This window comes from Megalobrama amblycephala, linkage group LG10 (assembly GCF_018812025.1).
Source record: "Megalobrama amblycephala isolate DHTTF-2021 linkage group LG10, ASM1881202v1, whole genome shotgun sequence".
Classification (NCBI taxonomy): Eukaryota; Metazoa; Chordata; class Actinopteri; order Cypriniformes; family Xenocyprididae; genus Megalobrama; species Megalobrama amblycephala.
Window position 1 is genome coordinate 14,010,827 of NC_063053.1, and position 24,225 is coordinate 14,035,051.

At 37.6% G+C, this 24,225-nt stretch overlaps 1 protein-coding gene across 8 annotated transcripts in view; it reads left to right on the forward strand.

The window, feature by feature from the left end:
* Positions 1 to 24,225, forward strand: part of ndst2a (N-deacetylase/N-sulfotransferase (heparan glucosaminyl) 2a) — a 123,387-nt gene that overhangs the window by 63,341 nt on the left and 35,821 nt on the right. For 7 of the 8 annotated variants that reach the window (XM_048204675.1, XM_048204681.1, XM_048204676.1 and 4 more), the window contains one exon: positions 23,268 to 23,370. The gene's annotated coding sequence lies outside the window, so the exon portion shown is untranslated. Of the gene's footprint in view, positions 1 to 13,022; positions 13,047 to 23,267; positions 23,371 to 24,225 lie in introns of those variants that run through there. The other variant, XM_048204678.1, reaches the window with a different exon arrangement.

Genomic DNA, 24,225 nt, shown 5'->3' on the forward strand with positions numbered 1-24,225 from the left:
TGTTTATTGTCTCTATATTATTTTTACTATGTATTTGTCATCATATTCAATTCAGACTACCAGCTGACAACTCTGCTAAGACATAATTTCTTTTGCAGTGGAGCTACAGATTCAGCGGTGCAGGAAATGCTGTCATTTGAGTACCGCATTCAGTTTGCATAAAGGAAATAATTCAGACCTTCTAGAACAGCTAGAGGAACTGAACAAACACCGTAAATCATCATTCAGTTCCAGACTTTTTACAATAAAGCATTCTCCAACCTTATGAAGAATGACTATTGCATTCCCATCCAGACGTGATGATCTTAGAGCATGCACTTCTCAGTCACCATCAAACAAGAAGGATTGTCTGTGCCTTTGTTTGTGAAGGTGGTCGTGCTCTCACATCTTGTCTGTATGTCCTTGTTAGCAGTAGACATGGTGTGCCAATATAGCAGCCTGTCTGTCTGTGTATCTCACCATATCCACCCCCAGAGATTCTGTTGTTTTCTTTCTCTTTTTCTCCCAATCAGTATCATGGGCCCCTAGCTTCCATTACTACTTTTAACAGGTGTCTCAAGGGTCTTTTCTAGTAAGGGATTTTTGTTTTAGGCCAAGCGCACACTTCAAGACTCAGTGCCCTGCACACAAAACTTAAGTTTTGTATTTTCTTGTGTTGTGTTTTCAATGTTACAGGCATTGTTGACATCATCTTGACATCAACTTAAAAAAGCTTAAAAAAATTTTTTTGCTCTGCGCAGAATGGGAAAGAGCTGAAAAATATGGAGACAATTGGTGCTTCTCATTTCTAATTTGTGCATCCTTGTTTCCTTTCCTTGTGTATTAGCTCCACCCCCTTAGGATGCGAGGGAAGGATACACCTGTGTATCCTCGCTCATGATTCCTCAGGAAGCTTCCTCGCTCCTCATTCCTCGCCTCCTTTTGGGGAAATTATAAAATTGAGATTCAAGATGGATTCAAGTGTTTCAAGATGGTTGAATTCAATCGGTGACCGGGTCATGAGCTGGATGACGGAAGGAAACGAGGAAGCATCAATTTGAGTATTGAGAAGCACCCAATGTTTGGAGGACTTGGCCCACCACTTCCCTACTGCCCATCCGTTCTCTAGCAATTTCACTGGCTGTTGGACACAGTTCACACTGACCACCTGTCTACTAGTTGTCAAACAAGTTTGAATCATTGTCATAGCATCTGGCGAACATGTCTTCCAGGTGTTGACGATCACATGCTGCAAGATAGGTTACATCTGTGGCTTTTTGTTGCAGACCTTTACAGGATTTCTGCTGTGCTTTACTGTGTGTTGTTGTTCCATCTCTCGTGTGTGAGAAAATATGGGGTTATACGATCTTATTTGATATCTATTTCTTTGGTGTTATTGTTTTTGAAAGCTTGACATCTCTCCTTCATTTGATCTCTTTCTCTCTTTGGCTCTCTCGCCTGCAGGCTGATGATCGTCATCAGGATCTGCAGGTTGTTTTACTGGCAATGACAGTCGTTCATTGTGTTGTGGGGCTGGTGAGAGAGAAGTTGCAGCTGAGAGAACAGAGCAGGGCTTTATAAGGAACAGTAAGGGAGTTATGGTGGGAGAGATTGTAGGTTCATGCTTGTATGTCACAGAGCGTTGGAGTGCAGTAGGAAAAAGTTGATTAGTATTGACTAGGTGATTAGTGAGGTCAACTAATTTTGGAGGTTTTCTTTTTAATAGTTTGATAATTGATATGTAAGGAATAATGTAGTACTATTCTTATTACACGGCTACTTGCCACATAAGTAAATAATTAGACACAAAATATTGATCTGAGTCTAAATATTTTATTAGCTCTTTAAACGCAAAGCTTCCGCGGAGAAAGCAGTTGCTAGCGCGGCAAGTTCAAACTAGATGGACTTTTAAAGGGTTAGTTCACCCAAAAATGAAAATTATGTCATTAATGACTCACCCTCATGTCGTTCCAAACCCGTAAGACCTCCTTTCATCTTCGGAACACAGTTTAAGATATTTTAGATTTAGTCCGAGAGCTTTCTGTCCCTCCATTGAAAATGCGTGTGCGGGTATACTGTCCATGTCCATAAAGGTAATAAAAACATCATCAAAGTAGTCCATGTTACATCAGTGGGTTAGTTAGAAGTTTTTGAAGCATCTTATATAGATTTTGGTCCAAAAATAATAAAAAATGCGACTTTATTCAGCATTGTATTCTCTTCCGGAATCCTTTCCATTGAATTGATTCCATTGAATTGATTCCACTGAATTGATTCCACTGAATCCTTTCATCTGTCGGCGTTGGTAATGCACTTTTACGTCGTTGTTTTTGGCGATTAGGACATCCGCGACATGCACACATACGCACCATTTTAAAAAATAGCTTGAATACAGCGTGCGTCTCCCTCAGACTGTAAACGAAATTCTGGCGCACCAGATAACACGTCAGCAGCGTCTTACGTCAGCAGTGCGCTGCGGTTAACTGAACCCGAGTCGTGAACCCGGAAGAGAATACAATGCTGAATAAAGTCATAGTTTTTGTTATTTTGGACCGAAAGGTATTTTCGATGCTTCAAAAACTTCTAACTAACCCACTGATGTCACATGGACTACTTTGATGTTTTTATTACCTTTCTGGACATGGACAGTCTACTGCACACACATTTTCAATGGATGGACAGAAAGCTCTCGGACTAAATCTAAAATATCTTAAACTGTGTTTCGAAGATGAAAGGAGGTCTTACGGGTTTGGAACGACATGAGGGTGAGTCATTAATGACATAATTTTCATTTTTGGGTGAACTAACCCTTTAAGCGATACGGTACAGTCACACCACTTATTAAACGGCATTTCGCCACATAAATAATTATGGGGATAAGAGATATTGATCTGAGATGAAACTGTTTTAAAATCATACCTGTATCTTATCTTATATTCCAACAGTGCACAAAACAATAGTGCAAAATGGCAGCAGCTGCATTTGTATGAAACAAGAGAGCGCAAGTCCATGATACTGGATGACATAATTAAATAACTGTACACAAAATATTGATTTCACTGAGTTTTAATATTTTATTAGCTCACCAAATACAAAACTTTGACAAAGAAAAAACGTTCCTAGCAAGCATCTAGCGCTGCTGACTTCAGTAACCCGGGTGTGCCTGTGTTATCTGTTTTCAGTGGTGGTTATCTGAGAATAACATATCGCTGGATGGCGCGATTGACCAATCAGAATCAAGTATTCCACCGAGCCATGTAATAATGATACTTATTGCTGCATGGTAAAACCTCAGAGAAGTTGTGTACCGTATTTTCTGGAAAATATGTTGTATTGAGTCAAATTTGCATTGTTGAGAGAAAAAAATACAGATAAGTTGCATTGATGAATAAGCCACATTTTATTAAATTCCAAAATAAAATAAAACAAACACAAATTATAGTGGCATTCATTATAAACAACATTTATTATGAACGCCAAGCCTAAACAAATGTAATTAAAACGAAACTGAAACTACTGTTGTGTGGGAAATACGCTATACAAATAAACTTGAACTCATGTACGAACATAGAGTCTCCTTAAGTGTTAAGTCCACATACATGTGTATATGTCTGATATCAGCCAAGTGGGAGCGAGACCGATTGTTTGGGATATGAATGGAGTCGCTAGTAGGGATTTGGTGAGTCCTGAATCTGCTGCCAAGTGCCACTAAGACGCCCAAGCAGATGGAGAGGGGAAGACGCTCTGTTAGAGCCGTTAACCACAGGCCAAACCAGGACACGCCTGTGTGCCTGCGTACGTGCCTGGCATTTTTAGGTGGTTGATCAAGACAGAGGGTGCACGTTGCAGGTTCGCTCTCTTGTGTATGCACTAACAGCTCCTCATCTGTCTTTACACTTTGCTCTCACTCTCTCCTTTAATGAGACACCTCTTTCTTCACTGCAGCTCTGCCGGAGAAGCAGAGATGCTCCAATTACTGGCCTTTATGGTGGAGAGCAGTTCAACAACAATCAGCTTTGTACCACTTAAGAGGCAGGATGCTGATTTTTGTTACCGCAGGGGTGCTTAGACTTGCTTCTGGAGGTCTACTTCCCTGCAGAGTTCAGGTCCAACTCTAATCAAACACACCTGAACTAGCTAATCAAGGTCTTTGGGTTCACTTTAAAATTACAGACAGGTGCGTTGCAGCAGGACTGGAGCTAAACTCTGCAGGAGTTTTGATCTTCAGGAGCAGGATAGATCACTGCTGTCTTGGCTGAAACCAAAGGCACCTGCCTTGCTGCCTAGGAAACTGAATTGAAAGAGTGTTTTTGAGTAATTAAATTAATGAACATTTAAGGACTACGATGCCTAAAATTGTATCATAAATTTAAAGAACTGGACATTTTTATAATTTCCTGCTTTCAATTACTCCGTTAGATCCCATGTTTATACTTTCAAACGACAGCTGAACCGCACAGGTAATTGAAAAATGAACACGTTCAGGTGAATTTTTCTGTTTGGTATTAAATGTTCAGTCTGTAAGTGCGTAGTATTTCTTTAGAAAGTGACATCGCCAACTACTGGTCTGGCATGAATAATACAGCCATTTTTGTCTTTTCGTATGAACAGCGATCATTTTGGACCTTTAAAAAAACGCAAAAAAAAAATTAATTGTGAATGTAAATCTGAATCTATAATTATAAGTCTGAACATAAAAATTCTTCATACTGTGGACTACCAGTAAAAGTTATTAAAAATTTGGAACCAAAAATTATTTAGACACTTTGACCTGACCATGTTTTCCTTAAGTGTTATCTGACATAATTTTTTTTTTTTTTTTTTTTTTTTTTTTTGACAGTTTAAATCTGAGATCTTGGCATATTTTATTACCATTTTTTTAAACTATAGTGAATAAACTGTATTAATGAATGAAATGTTCAAGGTGTCTGAATACATTTTGGTTTGACTGTAAATCTGACTATATAGTTATAACTATATATTTGCATTTATAATTATATATTTGGATTTACATTTAAATATTCACAATTTAAATTTATATACTCCATACTTATAACAATATATTCAGATTTACATTTATATTTATATATTCACAATTTTCATTTATATATTCAGATTTGTATCTATATATTCACGAGTTCCATATCATTATTTCCTGTTTGGCCCATCATAATACATATGAGAAGAAAAAAATTAAAATGTGTATACAGTGACATTGTTTTTTTTATTTTATATATATATATATATATATACACACTATTTACTAGATGAAAAAATTGCCCCCAAAATTAATATTATAATTTATATAATAATATTTATATAATACAAATTAAAATATTATATAGTAATTATGTGATACATATTATTATTAAAAATTATAGTAACGTATAGTAATGTAATAAGTACATTTTTAAAATAATAAAACAAAAATAAATAAAACAATTCTTTAAAAGAACAGCTTTTTTCTAATGTTTGTCACATTCATTTGGGAAGTGCAATAAAATCACAATGACTGGTATTTTTTTAGATTAATTCTGTACCCAGCTTAGGACTATCATAGGTTGCAGGATGTAACGTAAGCATTGGATTCAGACATACCTTGATGCATCCCAACCTCTCTGTATTGCATGTAACCTTCTTCAGGTTTCGGACAAAAGCCAAATGTCTGTGCAAGGTACCGTAGCCGTCGTTAATAAGTCTCTGTCTGTTAGGCCTCTGCATGCTGCCTCTGAGCGATGCTGCTATCAGCAGCAGCATTGACTTATCTCAGTCTCATTTGAAACACTGTCACTTGTCATTCTAAGAGTAATGGCTGTACTATAATGAGAGAGGGTGTTCGCCTCTCAATCAATTCTACCCTAATTAGTGTTAATGCAACGCCAAAAAAACCCTGCAGCTCTCTTCATCAATGCCAGCTCCTCCTCTCCCCCTTTTCTCTGTGGTCATAAGGCAATCGAAACAACATCTTCATCACTTCTGCACTTGTACATAATGTAACAATAGATATTGTGTAGTCTCGCTGGTGTCCTGGCCTCTGTTCTAGTTATGGCTCACAGCACCACAATGGCCAATTAATGTTCCCTGACACAATCAGAGCATTTGCTTCATGAATTATGGGAATGGTGTGGAAACACATCACAACTATCTCCCCATTTCCTTGTTGTTGCTACAGATGGCCTTTAATGTGTGTTTTTTTTTTTTTTTTTTTTTTTTTTGCAAGTGCAGCGTTTCGCATCAACTCAATTTACAGTATAGTGATCGATTTTCCTCACAATAATGCATTGGTCCTTGTTTTGATATTTTTGTGTGCTTGTTCAGGGTTTTTTTCTTTTTCTTTTTTTTTTCCCAAGCACGGGACTCCCTTTGAGTTGTGTACAACATACAGAGTGATTTTATTGTAGTACTGCCGAGTAGACATTGACCTTTAGCTTTGGGAAATCACCTGCTTCTAGGCAAGATGCTTCCTGTGGTCATTAGGAGATCTGACTTAAGGTTAGGTAGAGTTGTTTAAATTTACCCTAACTTTCAGAATTTTGAAATTTACCCTAAAATTCATATTTTTTAATGTTTTTGAAAAAAGTCACTTATGCTTAACAAGGCTGCTTTTACAGAACGAATATCAACACATTGAACAAATAAAAACATTGTCAAATATTACTACAATTTTAAATAACTTTTATTTTTAGATATTTAGTTTCAGTGTCACATGATCCTTCCATGATCTAATATGCTGATTTGGTGCTCAAGAAACATTTCTTATCAATTTTGAAAACATTTGCGTTGCTTAATATTTTTGTTGAAACTAATTAGGGGTTTAACAATATATCGTGTCACAAAATATTGCGTTAAAAAAAAGTAACATTATATATCATGGATAGTGACAGTATGTATTGTGTATAGTTCACCCAAAATGAAAAATACTGTGTGAGGAAAAAATTCAAGTTTACAGGATTTTAGTGTCAGTACTACATTATATTCAAAATTATATATAGTAGTTTAATGTATAATAATGCAATGGGGAGGAATATTTGTGGGTCCTGAAAATGCCAAATGTCTTATGTTACCAGTAAAAAGTGGCCTACATTATTTAAAATATATCTAGTCAGTGACAGAGTACAAGCATATTCGTCTAAAATAATTCTGTATTTTCATCTTCAGAATCATGAATATTTTTATTCTGGTATCACCATTGTCCTGTGCATTGGGTTACCAGCACCAAGTCCAAGCCATCCCCAATGTAATACCAAATTTAGCATTTTAATTAACAGTACATTTTTTTTTGTTAAACTTTTACCATATGTCTTGGTGTATCGTAGTAAAATCGTATTGTGAGTTCAGTATCGTGATATGTATCGAATCGTGACATGAGGGTATCGTTACACCCCTAAAACAAATAAATTTTTTCAGGATGCTTTGATTATTATAAAGTTCAAAAGAATAGTATGTATTTGAGAAACATTATTTTTAACATTATGAAAGACCTTAAACTAACTTTAATGCATCGATTGGATGCATCCTTGATAGTATTAATTTCTTTAAAGAAAAAAAAAAAAATGTACTGACCCCAAACTTAAAAAATGATAGTTTACAACCATGGATATATCCAAGGGTATGTATTATGATGCATAATAGCCAGTTTCACACACAAAACTTGTTATATTGAAGTAAAAATGCCAGATTTATCTTTGCCCATAAATATACTACATCTGTTGTTTTAGTATTGCTACTGTTCAAACATCAACATCAAAATGTGTTAAAACCCTAACCCAAACTGTGATGTCATTTGCCGAAAATTTTCATAGTAAAATAATTTCAAACCATTCCAGTAATCTTTCCATCTGAGCAGATTAAAAAATTATTTGACACAAGTTCTTTCTTTTCAATGTCTGTACAATTTGACAATTTCTTCCAACATTTTATAAATGATCTTGTCTGGCTATCACCAGACCAAGCTCAATTTAAAATTGAACATTGGTATGGGGAGTTTGCTATACTTTTCTACTGCACAAGAGGCGTGATCAAAGAGCATTATTCACGCAATTGGATAGTCCTTCAACCAATCAGATCAACGATCCGGGTGACGTACTTTGCAGAGGGGCGCGAAAACTCCAGACAGGTTTAGTTTGTAGCATTGATCAGTGGTTTGCAGAAGCAGCAATGGCATAAAGCGATTTTTGCAGGTTGTGCAAAAAAAACATGAAAGTGAGTAGTATTTACACCCACTAGAGCGATTTGTTTGCCAAACTAAAGAAGTCATTCAGCATTGTCGAGAGGCTAAAAGGAATAGACGGTCGTGCTTGCCGTCGCTTCTCTATCGTCATCGTGTTATACCCGCCAATAGCGAGCAAGGTGGATAAGCCAGTCTGTGATTGGTTCCCGCAAAAGTGTAACAGACGCAGTAGAAATGAATGTACGGGTTTCCAGACTGAGTTGCCGGGCGAAATCAGATCGCCGGCAGATCAGGCTGGGTTTACCCAGTCTATAAATTATCAATGTGTTTTTGTTCTCATGTCACAGGCTTACAGCTACATGTAGTGGAACATTTTTGTCACAACTTTGTGGTTGGCTCAAGCTCTTTGACAGCAGTAGACTTCCTACATCTGAGTGTCCGAACTTACTATGTGTTCAAACCGTTTTTCTTTTCTGGCAATTTTGTCATTGACCTGTTGTACTACTGGCATTTTGAAAACAGACCTTGTTGACACATGAGAGATGTCATTAAAGTTACATAAGACTGTATGAGTGAAAGTGGCTATACAGTAGCTTCATATTGTCTATCTAAAGGTGAACAAAAGAAATCCAGCTCAACCTTTGAGCCTAATTTGAGTGACTGCCTCAGACTGCCTCAGACTGCCTCAGATATCTTAAACGATTTGAATGCCATGTAAGATCTGTACATAGTCAGCCTCCATTCCTGTATCTCTCTATCTCTATCTCTCCTGCTTCCTCCTTCAGTGTCACAGTTTGAATTATCTCCCTCCACGGGAACATCTCAATGTGTTTGGCTGTGAATGCCAAACACTCAATCACTGTTCTATTTCCTTCCTCCTCTGGTCTCTAAAGTAATAGGATTCCTCATCCGGCATGACTCGACTCTCACCGGCCTAATTGGAGCAAGAAAAGATGGCAGACGGTTTACAATCAAACAGGAAATGCTCAAGCAACGCTACTAAAATAGCAGGTTCGCAAATGGAAATTAAGAGCAAATTTAATTCATGGCAAAAGCAAATTGGACTAGTGCATGAATATAAATGTGCTGCTGTAAATGTGGTGATATGAGCTTGAAGAGATGGGCTGATCTGCTCATGAGTCGGCAGTGGTTATTATGTGCTGATAACAGTCTTTGTGTAAAACATTCACACGGCTGTATTGATTCTGCCTTCTGTAATGAGGAGAGACAGTTACTGTGTCTCATTTCACCGACTAGTTCTTTATGATGGGAATCAGTATGTGGTAAATGCGAAATTTGGGCACTAGCGGAGATCTTGATCCACTAAACATTAGCACACCGATGATTCAATTTCCTGTGACATGATTATGTGGTTGTGCATTAAAACATCTTTAAGCAGCATCGCTGTATATCACATCAGGACTGATGTCATTCTGATATCATTATCATGTGTCTTCATTGTAGCTATTAAAAAATAATGTGCCGTCATGAAATATGCATTCATCCTCCATTTCTGTTGTCTTGAGAGACTGAAGAAAACATAACATTTCCCGTAAATGCATATATTGAGTAGCTAATGTTCAGTTGTTTTATGGTGGATTGTGGGAATTTTTTTCAGAAGCGAACCTTTCGGTACCCTGGAGTGATTTTTGGCAGTGATATTGCCCTAAAAATGGCTGATTCCCTCGGCTTTGCGCTGACTAAGCATTAAACACATAAATTGAATAAAATAATCAAACTTTAAATACATCAGTATTTTTAGTTTTAGTTTTATATATATATATACTAGTAAATTAGCTATTATTTTTATATTTTAATTTTTAATGGCTTTTTTCATTATTATTATTTTTTTATATTTCTATTTGCTTTATTTTTATTTCAGTTTTAGGTTTAGTAATTTTAGTACTTCAACTTAAACATATATTATTTTGGTTAGTTTCCAAAGCAACATTTCTATTTTTCATTTGAGTTTTTCATCTAATATTTTTATTTCAGTTAATGAAAACTATTTTTAATAGTTTTAATTTTAGTTTTAGAATGTTTCGTTTTAACAGTATCAGTACTGTCTTGAATGTATTTTTTTCACCCACTAGTTTTACCTTTTCTTGCTTTTTAGTGTTTTTTTTTCGCGGTAAGTATTTCATCCATGGATGTGGCTTTGATCACAGAGCTCCATGTGTTCATGTTTTGTGTGTCCGTGTGAGTTGTCTCTGTGTCTCTGCTTCATTCCCACTGTGTGGTTTAATGAGACAAGAGGGGCCAAACCCCGGTGTGTGTGACTGTCTATCTCCACAAGGACCATGAATTAAGCATGTCTACACCACTGACACTCCAGTGAGTTTGAATCAGGCAAGGAAAAGAGAATGTTACTCAGTCATTACCTTCATGTTTAACCCGCCCTATCTAAAGCTGCTTTTTTTCTGTGCTTCGCCTTATTCTCTAATATTAGAAATAAGCATTTAGAGAAAATATTCAGGCTGTCAATAAGCATCAGTGACTGTCTCATCCTCTTCTCATGAGCCAGAGCTTCATTGCTTAATCCCATCATTTAAAATTTGTGTGTGAGCAGAGCACAGCTTCCTCTGAGTGTGTCTTGCTGCAGGGTAATGCTTCTACCCTGATGCGATCTGACACATTGAACCGCTGCGTCTCAACTGCCGCACCATTACCTCCACACAGAGATCTCAGTCGCCTCCTGAAGAGAGAGAGACGGCTAAGGGAGGTAATGACACAAACTTCACTGAAGTTTGGGGGACAGAAATCTATTGTTATTTTCCTTTTGAAGCTCAGAGTCACTCACAGTTTTCTTCTGAATAACAAGTTGTCAGTCTTTAATCAGTATGTTCCATAAATTTTTGCTCCGGGTGTCATCTTGATCTCTGTTCAGTGGAATCAAAGTGTTTGTAAGTGGGATGCGTCAACGGAAAAGCTCTTTTGTGTGTGTGTGCGCCCATGTGTTGCAAGTGTGTCTAATGTAGCAGTGAGTCAACATGTTCTCTCCGGCTCAGAGATTTCTCAGCGGGAAGTCTCGTCTCCTGAGCTGCACTGCATTAGAGAGGAGCAAAGCAGCGTGGTGCATTTAACCCAATAAGCGCGCTCAAAGTGAACAACCACCCTTGCCTCTTTCACTCTAAAAGAGAGAGATGGTGAAAGAATAAAGGAGAGAGAGCGCGATAGTAGTAATAGAGATTTATGAGCCCAAATATTGGGACTTTCTAATTGTTTGTCCCTCTATTGTAGTAGGTGAACACTAAATTAAAATTACTGCTACCAATTATTTTATTTTTAGATTTATCACTGTTTTACTACTATTTGTCTACTGTTTAGATTTATAGAAAACATTTTTTAAATTTTGTTTGGTCTTTTGAATTTTTTATTTGCATATTGATTTTTGAATGGTCTTTTTTTTTTTTTGCATGTGTTTAACTGTACAATTTTACTGCAGATTTTACATTTTGAATTTTTACATGAAGATGGTGGTAGGGCTTCACAACGATTAATCGCGATTAATCGTTTGCAAAATAAGTCTGTGTTTACGTAATAAATGTGTGTGTTCTGTGTATAATTATTATGTATAAATAAATACACACGTATATTTAAGAAAATTTCATATTTATATATAAAATATTTATATTTATATATAATATAAAATATATATATAATATATATATATATATATATATATATATATATATATATATATATATATATATATATATATATATATATATATACATGCATATATTTCTTAAATTTATACATGTATCTGTGTGTATTTATATATATATATATATACATAATTATTATACACAGAACACACACATTTATTGCGTAAACACACTTTTATTTTGCAAACGATTAATCGCGATTAATCGTTGTGCAGCCCTAGTGTTATGTGTTGATACTCGTAGTACATGGACAAGCCAGAAGACAGGTGCAAAATTTGGGTATGCTGTGTTGGGGTGCAACATTGGAGGGGTGTCCAGCTGTCGGAAACCCCGACTCTCCTTTGTTTGAGTGCCACATTTTGCTCTGTATTCACCATAAAAATTAGGTTGTTGCTCTCCAGCTGAGAAAGCAAGATGTGGTGCTTGTCAAAGCAGCTCTAATGCATCACATATACTCCAAACCGAAGCCTAAAACCTCATCTTAACCTAAAACATTAGTACTACTCTTTTGCTGCCTTGAGCACTCCCTTTTTCCCAAATCTAGTTTATCTAGAGATGTGTTGTTCTTATTTTTCTTCACTTTGTGCAATTTTGTGTTTGCACAAACACACAACAGCAGTGCTGCTGCTCATTTAAAAAATGTCAGCATTTCATCTCGATATTCCCTATTGCATTTAGCTACAGCGTTACCCCCGGCACCGTGTTGTGCTCAGGTCAAGCGTTGTAATGTGATGCTTAAAGTTCAAACAATTCCAGTTTTGACCCTGTTTGCTGCTGCCCTTTTGAAGCGCAGCCTGTTATTACCAGACAATTTGCATGACATATTGTTGCCTAGCTCCTGTGCAAAATCATAAAATAGAAGAGTAACTCGATATATCAGAACGTACAGCATAACATTACAGGTGCATCTTGAGATTCACAGTGTAATTATCATATTATACACATTAGATTAGTTATTTATTTGTTATATTATGGTAAAATTTCCTTTTTACCATGAAAAAGGAACTATAATAACCATTAGCAATAATACACACTTTCCTCTCTGGTTGCTCGTGTAGGTTTAGAGCACACAGGCATATCTCAGAGTGAGCGTTCCCTCTTGCATTAACTTGGATTATCATTAATCTTCCTTTAAAGACACTGCCCTTGGGGACCCAACATTTGGCGCTTGCAGAAACCAATGAAGAAAGACAGCAGGGAGTAAAAACCTCCATGAATATTTCCATCAGGTAATCCTTCGTCTCTTGGGCTCACCTCCCATTGCACTAGTCGTCCTCTCGAGTGCCTGCGTCTGGTCTTCGGTTTAATCCAGCAGCCTGTGATTAGTCGGGGCTTGTCGCAGCATGGGACTGGATTAGTCTCCCGCCCCGTCAGACGCTCGCGCCATCAGATCGCCGCCTCCAGCCTTTACATGGAGCTCTTATCTCTCCCAGATGCCGATTATGAGCAGTAACGGGCCACACTGGCAAAATGGCCTCAGGGCAAATAGAATCTGTGCTTTTGGAATGGAACTAGGGTTGTTAATTTGGCATTAGAGACAGACCTCCACCTTATCTAATGAGGGGCTTGGAGAGGTGCTTATTGTCCTTGTTGGTTTATTGGGTCAAATTTTAGTCAGACAGAGAATCCTCAAAGGCTCAAAGCCAAACCCGCTTTGCCTTCTCTTGTTTATCTGGTGAGATGGATATTAACTCTGCTCCTCAGCTCCCAAAACACTGAGGTCTGACTTGGAGGTAGAATTCAGGTGACTTCCAATAATAATAACCTTAGAAAGCCATTCCTTGGATCTCATTAAGACTTACCGTGTGTGTGTGTGTAATTTGGTCTTTCTTTGGATGAGTAGTGTCTGTGTTTTGCCCCTGGCGCAGTGGTGTGGAGCACACATTTCTCAGCTCTCCTGTCCCACCGCCTCTGGACACCACGCCTGGTTGGCCTTGTCAATGTCACCGACAGATGTGCCTGGAACATTCCACCTTTATTTATCTCTGTTTTCCTCTTCTCGTGCTCTATCCCTTCTTGCTTGCCCTCTCTTTCTTCCCCTTTTTCTTCCTCTAATCTGTGATCCATCTCTGATCTCTTTCCTCTGAATGACCTCTCTTTTGGCATGATATATATATATGTATGTGTGTGTGTGTGTGTGTGTGTGTGTACAGTACAGTACAGTACAGTACATAAAATGTGAGTGTGGTGAATGAGCCAAAACCAGAGAGGAAATGCAAGCTCTACAACTTGCAGGTGTGAGTATATGGTGATGCATGCTGTGTTTGGATGATTAGTCAGTGTGAAATGTGCTTAAATTTTCACCATTACACTTTTGGTCCTTTGGACTTTTAGAACATACAGTACTGCTCAAAAGTTTGGGGTCCTGTGTAGGGTTGGGTACTGAAACCCCTATTTGACCAGTATGTACTGGGCCAATTCAGAATGCAGATTGTGGTGCCTCATTTTAGTGCCGCTTAAATGCCTAAGCTGTCGATTGAAATATTCAGTGCATCACGTGATCAACTGCTAAATTCATGCGTGTTTTACAGAGATGGACTTGCTCAGTGCTTGTCACATATCACAACTATTCAGTGTTTTCAACCACATAATGTTTATTTTAGGTTTCAGACATTTAAATACCCATAAGTACTAGCAAAAATACATTTAAAGTTTGTTAAATACACACTGATGTCTATGGAAGTGACAATAATAATCCTTTCAATTATAATTTGACTGTATTTTCATACCAGATACTCATTGTATAGGTAACTATATAGTTTTTTCTGTTTTTCTCCCAGTTCACCAGACACTTAGTTTCATGTATTTTGGGAGAAGCAGATGAATTTACGTGATGTAAATCCGACAGATACAGTTCTCTGAATTACGGTGCATACTAACATGGTGGCACCCATCGCACATTATAGATCAACTAACATGATCATTATATAGGGTTTTAAATGACAAAACACTTTCACTTACACGTATTTGAGATTTTAAAATAGTATTGAATATTTTGAATAAAAAAGGAAAAACTAAATAAAAGAAACATACTGTAAATGAAGGCATGGTAAAGAATTAAGTTTTAATGTGACCTTCATATAACCTTCATATATTGTAGTCTGTATTCTCTTTGTGACATTAAAAGTGCCTATAGAGTAAATTCATGTATGTTTTTCCCCTTCTCTTTGTCAATGAACACTATTCAGCCTCTCCAGTGTCCAACCTTGACCAAGGTGTCATTGACAAGGTGACATAAATGCATTTGCTCTTTACGTTTGAACTGTTTTATGTCTTAACATATAGCTGTTCTTTGTTCATAGGTTTAAAAGAACCATCCATCATGGCTAAATGTTTTTTTTTTTGACCCCTGTTCTTTCATCACACCATAACAAAACTGATTCAGTCAGATCAATAGCTCTGCCCAATCCCAAGAGACACAGAGAAAAAATTCTGTTTGAGAAAAGTGGGAGAATCCTTTCTACCTGCATAGCTGACTTGATCAGCCCATTCGTCTCAGTTCCTCTGAGACGTGTTATCACTCTCTCTTTCTACCTGCCCTGGAGAGTTTAGGAAGAGCTGTGGATGGCATAGGCAAGCGTTTGGTATCATGTCTCAGAAATAGTGTGCGGGATTCTGCCTTCTACTCTCTCTGCTCTTGTTTCTCCCTTCCCGTTCCCTCCATGGTTCAACGAACATCGCTATCTCCAGTTCCTCAGCTGACCTTTTTGTTTATATCCTGTCTGCAAATTAAAGCAGAGTCACAGACAATGTGCAAGCACTCACCACTCTAAAAATACCAGTTGGGTGATTGGGAGCGCAGCGCTGGAATAAAGTCATTAAGTCGCTGTGAGTCACACGGGAATGTGGCGGTGGATCTGGAGCGCTGCTAGACTCCTGAGCAAAACATTGATTTAAGCGGGGTTCTGGCGGTCTCTAATAGGAGAAGTGCAGTTAATGGAATGTTCTGGGATGAAAGGGCAGGTCAAAGGAGGCGGATAAAGATGAGGGGCGGTCAGAAGGTCTAGGGTCATCCATTGTCATGGCTGTTTGATGAACATTTGTGTCTTTATATGTCCTTTGGGTTTGTGCTTCTCTGTTTGCCAGTAGTTTGGAGTAGCTTTGATGTGGTTCTCCAATGTCTATTAACATTGGAGGGGGAGGGAGGGGCATGAATGAATGTAACTTTCTAAAGATCATGTTGGTAGGCTAGTTTTATGGCTGCTCTACTCCTGAGCATGCGAGGTGTTACATTAATTTCAACAAATTAGTTACGTTTGTAATCACTCAAAAAAGTTCCAATGGGGCATTTGAGAAAAGCTGTGTGATTGTCACTGCAGCATTTTTGTCAATTGTTCATTTCGAGTATTGGTCTCAAAAACAAGTACTCTGAGATGGGGCGTGAAAATACTTTTAAGTAAAATACTGTCTGGATGGCATGCTGTAAAATACAGTCTGGATGGAATGCTGTTCTAACATTAACCAATCATACCTCAGGTACTGCTACAATAAAAGGAAAGTAAAAAAGAAATGTTTTTTAAAGTCACAGCGATTTCATGATCAATCAACGCTGTCACATTCCTAGCATGAAACATGCCTTTTATTTGAACAAGATTTTTACTTAAATTAAATTGTGAATGTAATAAAAAACACTTTTCAGATATAGATGGCTATAGATATGAAGAGATATAGAGAGAGATATAGACAGGAATAACTTAATCTGACTATGTGCTTTTTACTTAATCTCTCAAAAACTTAACAGTACATTTTACTGCTCCCTGCAGAATGATGCTTTCCTGCAACACAACACTGATGCTCATTCCTTGTTTCGCTGTCACTCCCCACCTACTCAAGGGTCAAGCTGCTTTACGACCCATGGTTGTGCTGCAGTGCCCTTGAGCAAGGTATTTATGAAGAGCCTCCGTGGAAACCTAGTTATTTAAGTAGTTGTGAAATCCACAAACCTTAAAAGGATAATTCATGATAAAAGAGAAAATTCAGTCATTGTTAATGTATGTAATTCGAAACCTATATGATTTTGTTTCTTCCATATAACATAACAAGAGAGATTATTTTCTCATAAAATGTCATGCACATTGAAACTCGAAACCTCGACCTGTTTTCCAATGAGCGAGTTATGATAAGGCACCAATAATCGCAAGTGTGAATGAGATTTTGGAGCTTATTTATTACCATGTGCTCATTTATGTATTATGCTTTTCATATGAAAAAGTGCATCTTGAACATTATGCACAGTATCTCTACTGAAGAAAGTCAGACATACAGGAACAACATGAGGGTGTGTGTGTGTGTGTGTGTGTGTGTGTGTGTGCAACAAAATTTTGGCTGAACTCTCCAGACTTTTGTACTTAGACATTTGTACTTAGTTGTTGGACTCATTTATTTTAAGGAAGTGTGTCTCTATCCAAATAATTTGAGCTAAATTGTCCAGAACCTACTAGCATATCTCATCTGAATTCTCTGATAAGCTCAAGTTTTATATATTTATATAACCAGAATTTTCAAGTTTTATATATGTTTTTTTTATATATATATATATATATATATATATATATATATATATATATATATATATATATATATATATATATATATATATATATATATATATATATATATATATTAACTTGAAATATTCTGGTCTTGCTCCAGATGAAGGCTCTAAACAACCTTTTTTTCTTGATACTTTTGAGAATTTGTTGAGACCTATAAAATCTATTTGCAGATTTAGATTTCTGGCAGTTGGAAACAGGCGGCTTTGGTGACGGCGGAGGTTGTTTTCTCCTTGGCATAGACTAAAAAATAGCTCCCTGCCTCCAACAGTAAAACTCATAATATTTGCAATGAACATTTTTGAATGTTCCATAGGGACTAAATGTTAATTTTTAATGAGCAGGGATATTTCTGTTTTATCAAACATCAAGCTCTGCAACTGAGATGACATAACAGCACATGAGAGCATAAGGGGCCTTTCACATATCGCATCTAAAAACGCGTAGAAAGTGCGGCCGCGCCGCTTTCTCCTCATTTCATCAAGTGCTTGCGCTCCCGTGGCGTCTGTCGTTGCTATGCAACCATGAACTGCGCTCTCCATGATGACGAGGAAGTATCAGAAAAGGATTAATTGATTTCTGACCCTTGCATTAGGTTTACTACTAAATATATTAATGGAGATGATAAATAAAAACCCTGTACAGCTATGATCAGCTGTTCGGCTGAGCTTTCGATGTTGTTACGGAAAAGCCGAAGCTGATCGATTGGTTCTTGTCACATGACCTGCTATGCGCTTGCCGCATTCTGAAAAGTTTAGATGTTTTCATCTCGCCGCAGCATATGAGCACCGCACCGCATGCGTGTCACGATCTCGTTGCTTCTATTATGAGCATGCTTGCCACGCACCTACATTTGAAATGATGAATTTGCACGTGCAAAAGACACGATATGTGAACAGCCCATAAGAGTCAGCAGAGGAGCAGGTACAGACCCACATGGAATCTGTGCCCATAGACTAAAATGCTCATTTATAAAAATATTTTTACCAATGTTTTCATCTGCCATTTAGAATGTAGTGCTCTATTTAACACGTTTACTCTAATGCTTTATATAAACTACTGTTCAAAGGTTTGCCCTCAACCCTACACAGGACAAGCGATTTGGAGAATGGATGAATGGATCTACATTTTGACTTATGTGCTGTTGTATGTCTTGGAGGCAGATATGTGTAAAAGCTGTGTCCGATGCTGAAGAGAGTGAAGGTATTTGTCAGGATAAGGAGATTATATGACAACAGGTTCGCCTCTCTGCTTTATCTCCTCTGCGTAGCCGAGATGATGAAATGCCTTTAGAGAGAGGTTGAGTGGTTCTTCAGGGATCTGTGAGAGAGCTTCATCAGCCATATCTGTCCCGTAGTGATGCCTTTCTATCAGCCTTTTTATTATAGGATTTAAACAAATCGTTTCTTTCACTTTCACATATCACATTGATGAATTTAAAGTGTTTTCTGAGTGGGCTTTATTGTCCCTCCCTTCACCCTGAAACATAGAGCTGATTTATGATAAGATTTGTGATAACTCTGTTGCTCTCTTCTACGCCTCTTTCTCGTGGCTTGGTTTCAGGTATAATTAAGACATTTACTGTCACCAGATTGGCAGTTATGTTATGTTGCGCCCACTGCTCAGTGCCGTTCTCACCCGTGCATCACTGGGAAGTCACTGGGATTGCAGCATCTTAAAAGTGTATTTAATTTATTACATCGTTCCTCCCTCCACTCATCTTTTATTTGTGAAACATGCCCAGGATCATTGCCACAGCAGTTCAGCCCCGCACAATCTTCAGTATGATCATTTTCTAATCTTCCATTGGATATGGACCGTTGTCGACGTTGCATATTCTCACGATTCCTTGCTGGAACAATGAGTCACAGCCATCCATACGCTGTTACACATCCCATCCCAGCCACCCTGTCACACGCTCGCTGTTGCTGCTGTTTTGATGGTGCAGTGATGGAGAAATGAAAGCTGGGTTTCTTTGAAAGGTCATTTTAGATCTCTGTGTGCCTTTGTGTGCTTTTGCATGTGCAAACTGGCAGTCAGTGGAAAACTGCATAATGAGGGGGTAGATGGAGTTGTTCCTGCCTGATGATGCAGAGCTGTTACAGGCTGATATAAGGGTCTCCATTGCTGTCAAACACTGTCAAACACAGCCAATCAGCACACTGTCTTCAAGCTAAGGGATTTTAGCCAATCAATTAGCACCCTGCATGAACTATAGACCGTTCTGTCACACTGAGATGAGAGGGCTCTGTGTAGAGGTGGGTTATGTCAAAGGACGTGTAGATAAATGAATCAGACTGTTCAGAATGGAATACTAGTGTGCTGCATACTGCACAGATTAAATATGCAAGGGTTTTTGTGTGTGTGAAACGGTATTATACAATGATAAACATTTAAATGAATAGTATATTGTTCTCTCTGTTATGTTTGTCACATGATGTCAATATATGATTGTTCAATTCAGTAAATTTGTATCCAGTTAAAAGGGAAAAAAATTGCATTTTCAATTCAGATGCAAAAAATTGACAATTGCAAATCCATTTGTCCTTTGTATCAGAAGTAGCATGAGTGCTTGAAGTACATCAGAAAGTGAACAGGGCATCAGTTTATTGCTGGGAATTATTTTTATCATGTCATATGCCGCTCACATTCAATTCTGTTCAAATAATAAGTCAAAATGATGTTAAATCACAGCTATTACATCCAGAAACCTGCCAAGAGCATGTCTGAATCATACTTTACCCCAAAATCATATATATATATTTTTTAAATTTGATGATATTTTTGTATCAATTAACAGGCCGGCGTGCATCTAATAAATTATTCATTCAAGAACGTTGTGCAAGTTTACCTCAACAATGGAGCCGCGAACTTCACATACCTTTGAAAATCCAGTGTTTAGTTGATTCTGGTAAGCGCTCGTTGTCACAGTTGTAAACATGACGGTGGGGTTCTTCTACGAGGGAGTTTAGCGTCATGGCATTTGTTTCCAGGCAGACCATCAAAGAACATGACACACACATCTCCTGGACATCCTGTAGAATTCAACCAACCAGATGACAACTTCGATTCTCCTGGAGTGTTTCCAGATAAGTGTTCCATATGCATAAGACTTTCAGCTAATGGTCTGTGGGCGTAACGTCTTAGACTGAGACTAGGTAGTATGATAATCTGAAAATAGCCTAAGTCTGTTTAATATAACTAGGGAAAGCCAAGTAATGTGGAGGAAACAGTGAAATAAATGGGGAGAAGAGTCGTGTAGAGGGAGTGTAGAGTTGAGAGATTGTTCACTGTTGGTACTGGGAATCCTCCAGCGCTGATAGTCATGCTTTGTTTAGTTTCTTTATCAATATTGAATTAGTCAGTGGAGAGTGGAACATGGCTCTTACTGGGACCTTGACACTGTGCAGAGGTTGTTTTTTGTGTGTGTGTGTGTGTAAGAGAGAGAGAGAGAGAGAGAGAGAGAGAGTAGAGTTGAGTGCCGTTTAACATGTCGTATTTGTAATTGTTTTGTTTGATTTAAATGTTGTTGTTTTTGTGGTTGGGTCAATGACGTCCCTCTTGTTTAACATCATATTGTTATTAGACCATGTCGATGTCGGGAATGTGCTAAACTACATATTCCATTCAAATCAACTAGTTGTTGGATTGTCTGAATGACTAACCAACTAACCTGGTCTGGTTTTAGGTTTGCCTGAGCTCTGACTTGTTAATTAGGGTGAAAGTGTACATACAACAGTTATATTCAGTGGTACAGAATAATGTTTTGAGGCACATTTTAAGAATATTTTTAACTTCTACAGCACTTTGTCTTGCAGTGTTAATGGTGGGACACTCAAACATCGTGAGAGGCAACACAACAACCAAAGACAGTCAGTCTGAATGTTTATGGCTATAGCCAAGGTTTTTTAAATTGGAGGAATTTAAAGATACAACATTTCCGAGAGGGTTTTCAGTGCAACAGTACAGCATGCTGTCAGAATGCTAATTAAATCAGGCTCTAAAAATACCACAAAGAAAAGAAAAATCTAAATAAATGAATCAACTAGGCAGTCATTAGACAATTAGTCGACATTGGTGACCCATCTCTACTCCCATGTGAAGGCGTGTTGTTAGTTGACATCCTGGTTAAGATTTCTTTGGTGGTCCTCTGAGAGATCTTCTGCGTCTTTCTGAGATCCATTAAACATTAAACTCTCAATCTGCATCAGCAAGAACAAAGGCTTCTTCCTGTATACTTCCTCTGTTGTCTTTTCTGCCCGCCCTCCTTTCTCTCTCTCTCTCTCTCTCTCTCTCTCTCTCTGTCTTACGCACACACACACACACACTTTTTCACAGTATCACTCTCTCCACGTGTCCTTGTTTTCGGCTCTCGGCCTCCTGTCGTGCATTACTAGCCAAAGAATAAAGCTCCAGCAGAAGTGCACTCTCAGACAGCAGATGCATGCTGGTTGTTGTTAAGATCACCATGAGGTCTACTTGTTTTTGCAAGCCAGATCTTACTGACAGATCTTAAATCTTTATTTTGTAAATAATTTCATAATTTTATTTCTCTTCATAAAGTTTATGTATACATTTCTTTTTGGGTCTAGTGTATGTTAGAGATGAGTGTCATTTAGCATTACCTGTGTTTATGTGTTTGTTTATGTGTGTGTTTCTGCGTCAGGATGGTTGACTAGTCATCTAACCAACAACTAGTTTTTGCTTAATAAAAAAATACCTATATTATGATTTTTGGTTCCAAACAGAAACTTGAATCCAAAATTGGTTCTTGTGCTGTATCATATAAAAATGGTACTCCTCTGCATAAAGTTTATACTATTAAATATCATGTATGGATTGATTCGCAATAGGGCTTTTCACACTTCAAATAGTTAACCCCGGGTTATTCTAAACCCCAGGTAAATGGAATCCTGGGTTATTTTGCTTCGTTTCACACTGCTCATGGGGTTAACAATTAATCCTGGGTATTCATAAGCTGACGTTTCACATTGTACATTCCTAAATCCTGGGTTAATGTTCTTATTTGCATATTTGCAGTGGCAGTGTCATTGAGTATGCAACCTGTTTACACAGCTCATTGCGCGTCCTCGTATTGCCGACTGTACTATCGAGTTTATACTGAATGGACATTTTGGACTATAAAAGTAAGAATGAAGTGTTTCCGTGACTGTCCAAAGCATGCAAATATTGAGGCACACAATTGGTTGTCTGTTGCTAAGCGGCTAGCTGTATAATTCGAACACCGCACACTCCGGAGCAGGGTTTCATAACCCCAGGTAAAAAGTTAAAGGTGTGAATTACAGGTGTGAAACGTTCCTTTACCCGGGGTTAAAAGCGGAGTTTAGAACGTTGATAACCCGGGGTTAAGCGCAGTGTGAAAAGCTTTAACTGTCCCACTTATTTACAACAAAATTTTTTACCTTTTTCTTTAAATGACCAAGTTGGGCATTCCAGTCAGATTTCTTTCTTGGTTCCTTGTGCTAATAAAACAATTGGCAAAAGAGTTTTTATGTTTAAATCCCTAATAGATTGGAATAATTCAAATCTCCCATCAGAGAGTTATTGAAAGGCTTTACCTTTTACAATTGATTCACCTCTTTTTGTAGTTTTTTTTTTTTTTTTTTTGACCCCTCTCCTATCAGTGTATGAGTATAAGTGGACGGTCTGTAATTGGTCAAGGGGTGTGTTCTTATCTCGGCATGGTTTGTCAATACATGTACATCAGCACACACAAAGTGCTTCAGCGGAGTTCAGATCATGGTCTAGGAGAGAAAAGTGGACCGTCTGAGACAGCTCGCAAATGAGAGAGTGCAAATATTGACTGCAAAAGTGACGCAACTGCACAGGAGTCATCTATCAAACCTTCACCGCATGTCCTCTCTGTCCTCATTACAGGTGTCTGAACACACGCTGAGATTCACACACTTCCACCCAGGACGAATCAACTAACACTGACTGATTTATCAAGCTCTCTTATGACCAGCTGCAGCTGCAGGAAGTAAGTGTTGTTTTCGTTGCTTGTTCTTTGAACTAAACTGAAATCATCCTGAATTTACTTCTTTGTAGGAAAGCATATGTTTAAAGACATCAAAACCATCAGTTATTTATAATTAGCCTGAATTTGTTTTTGTTCATTCATTCATTCTATTTTGTGAATGGTATGGTTTTCTATGGTTCAACAATATGGATGACCTAGTATAAGAATTTAAGTTTCTGTGCCATTGAACATTGTTGTTGTGATTTCTGCTAATAAAATGTATCACATGGTAAAGTCATTAGCTGACTAACATTGGTCTATCACAGTAATTTGTGATAGTCTTAAAAGTTAAAATGTTTTGAAAATTATAAATCACCATATGCCAGTTTTGTTTAGTAAAATTTGTGTATTTCAAGATTTCATGGAGTTAAATTATAATATTTCTAGCTATGTTGCAAATGAGAACTTATTTAAAAACTTTTTAATTTTTTTTATTTTATGCCATTGTTTCACCCCAGCCTATTAAACTGATTTTTCCTCTTATTATACAAATCTGATGCAGAAGTAATAGTGTGAACCTTGTACAGCACTCATTTTTATCATCAATTTATCATCATTATTCATTAGCACCCCATATCAAAACAGTCTTCATCTCTCACTTCCGAGCAGCTTGTCGGCATGGTAACAGTCTTAATTCCACTACGGTGAATGAAACTCACTCAAGTGTTTGCTGCCAGTCCTGCAGAGCAGCTATCCAAACCTCACTGTGACTGATCCACAGAAACGCTTAATGCTTATTCGGAGGGCTCGGAAAGTCACATTTCACTTAGCCAAACTAAGCTTTTCTTTGAATCTACTTAATATCCATGTGTTTGA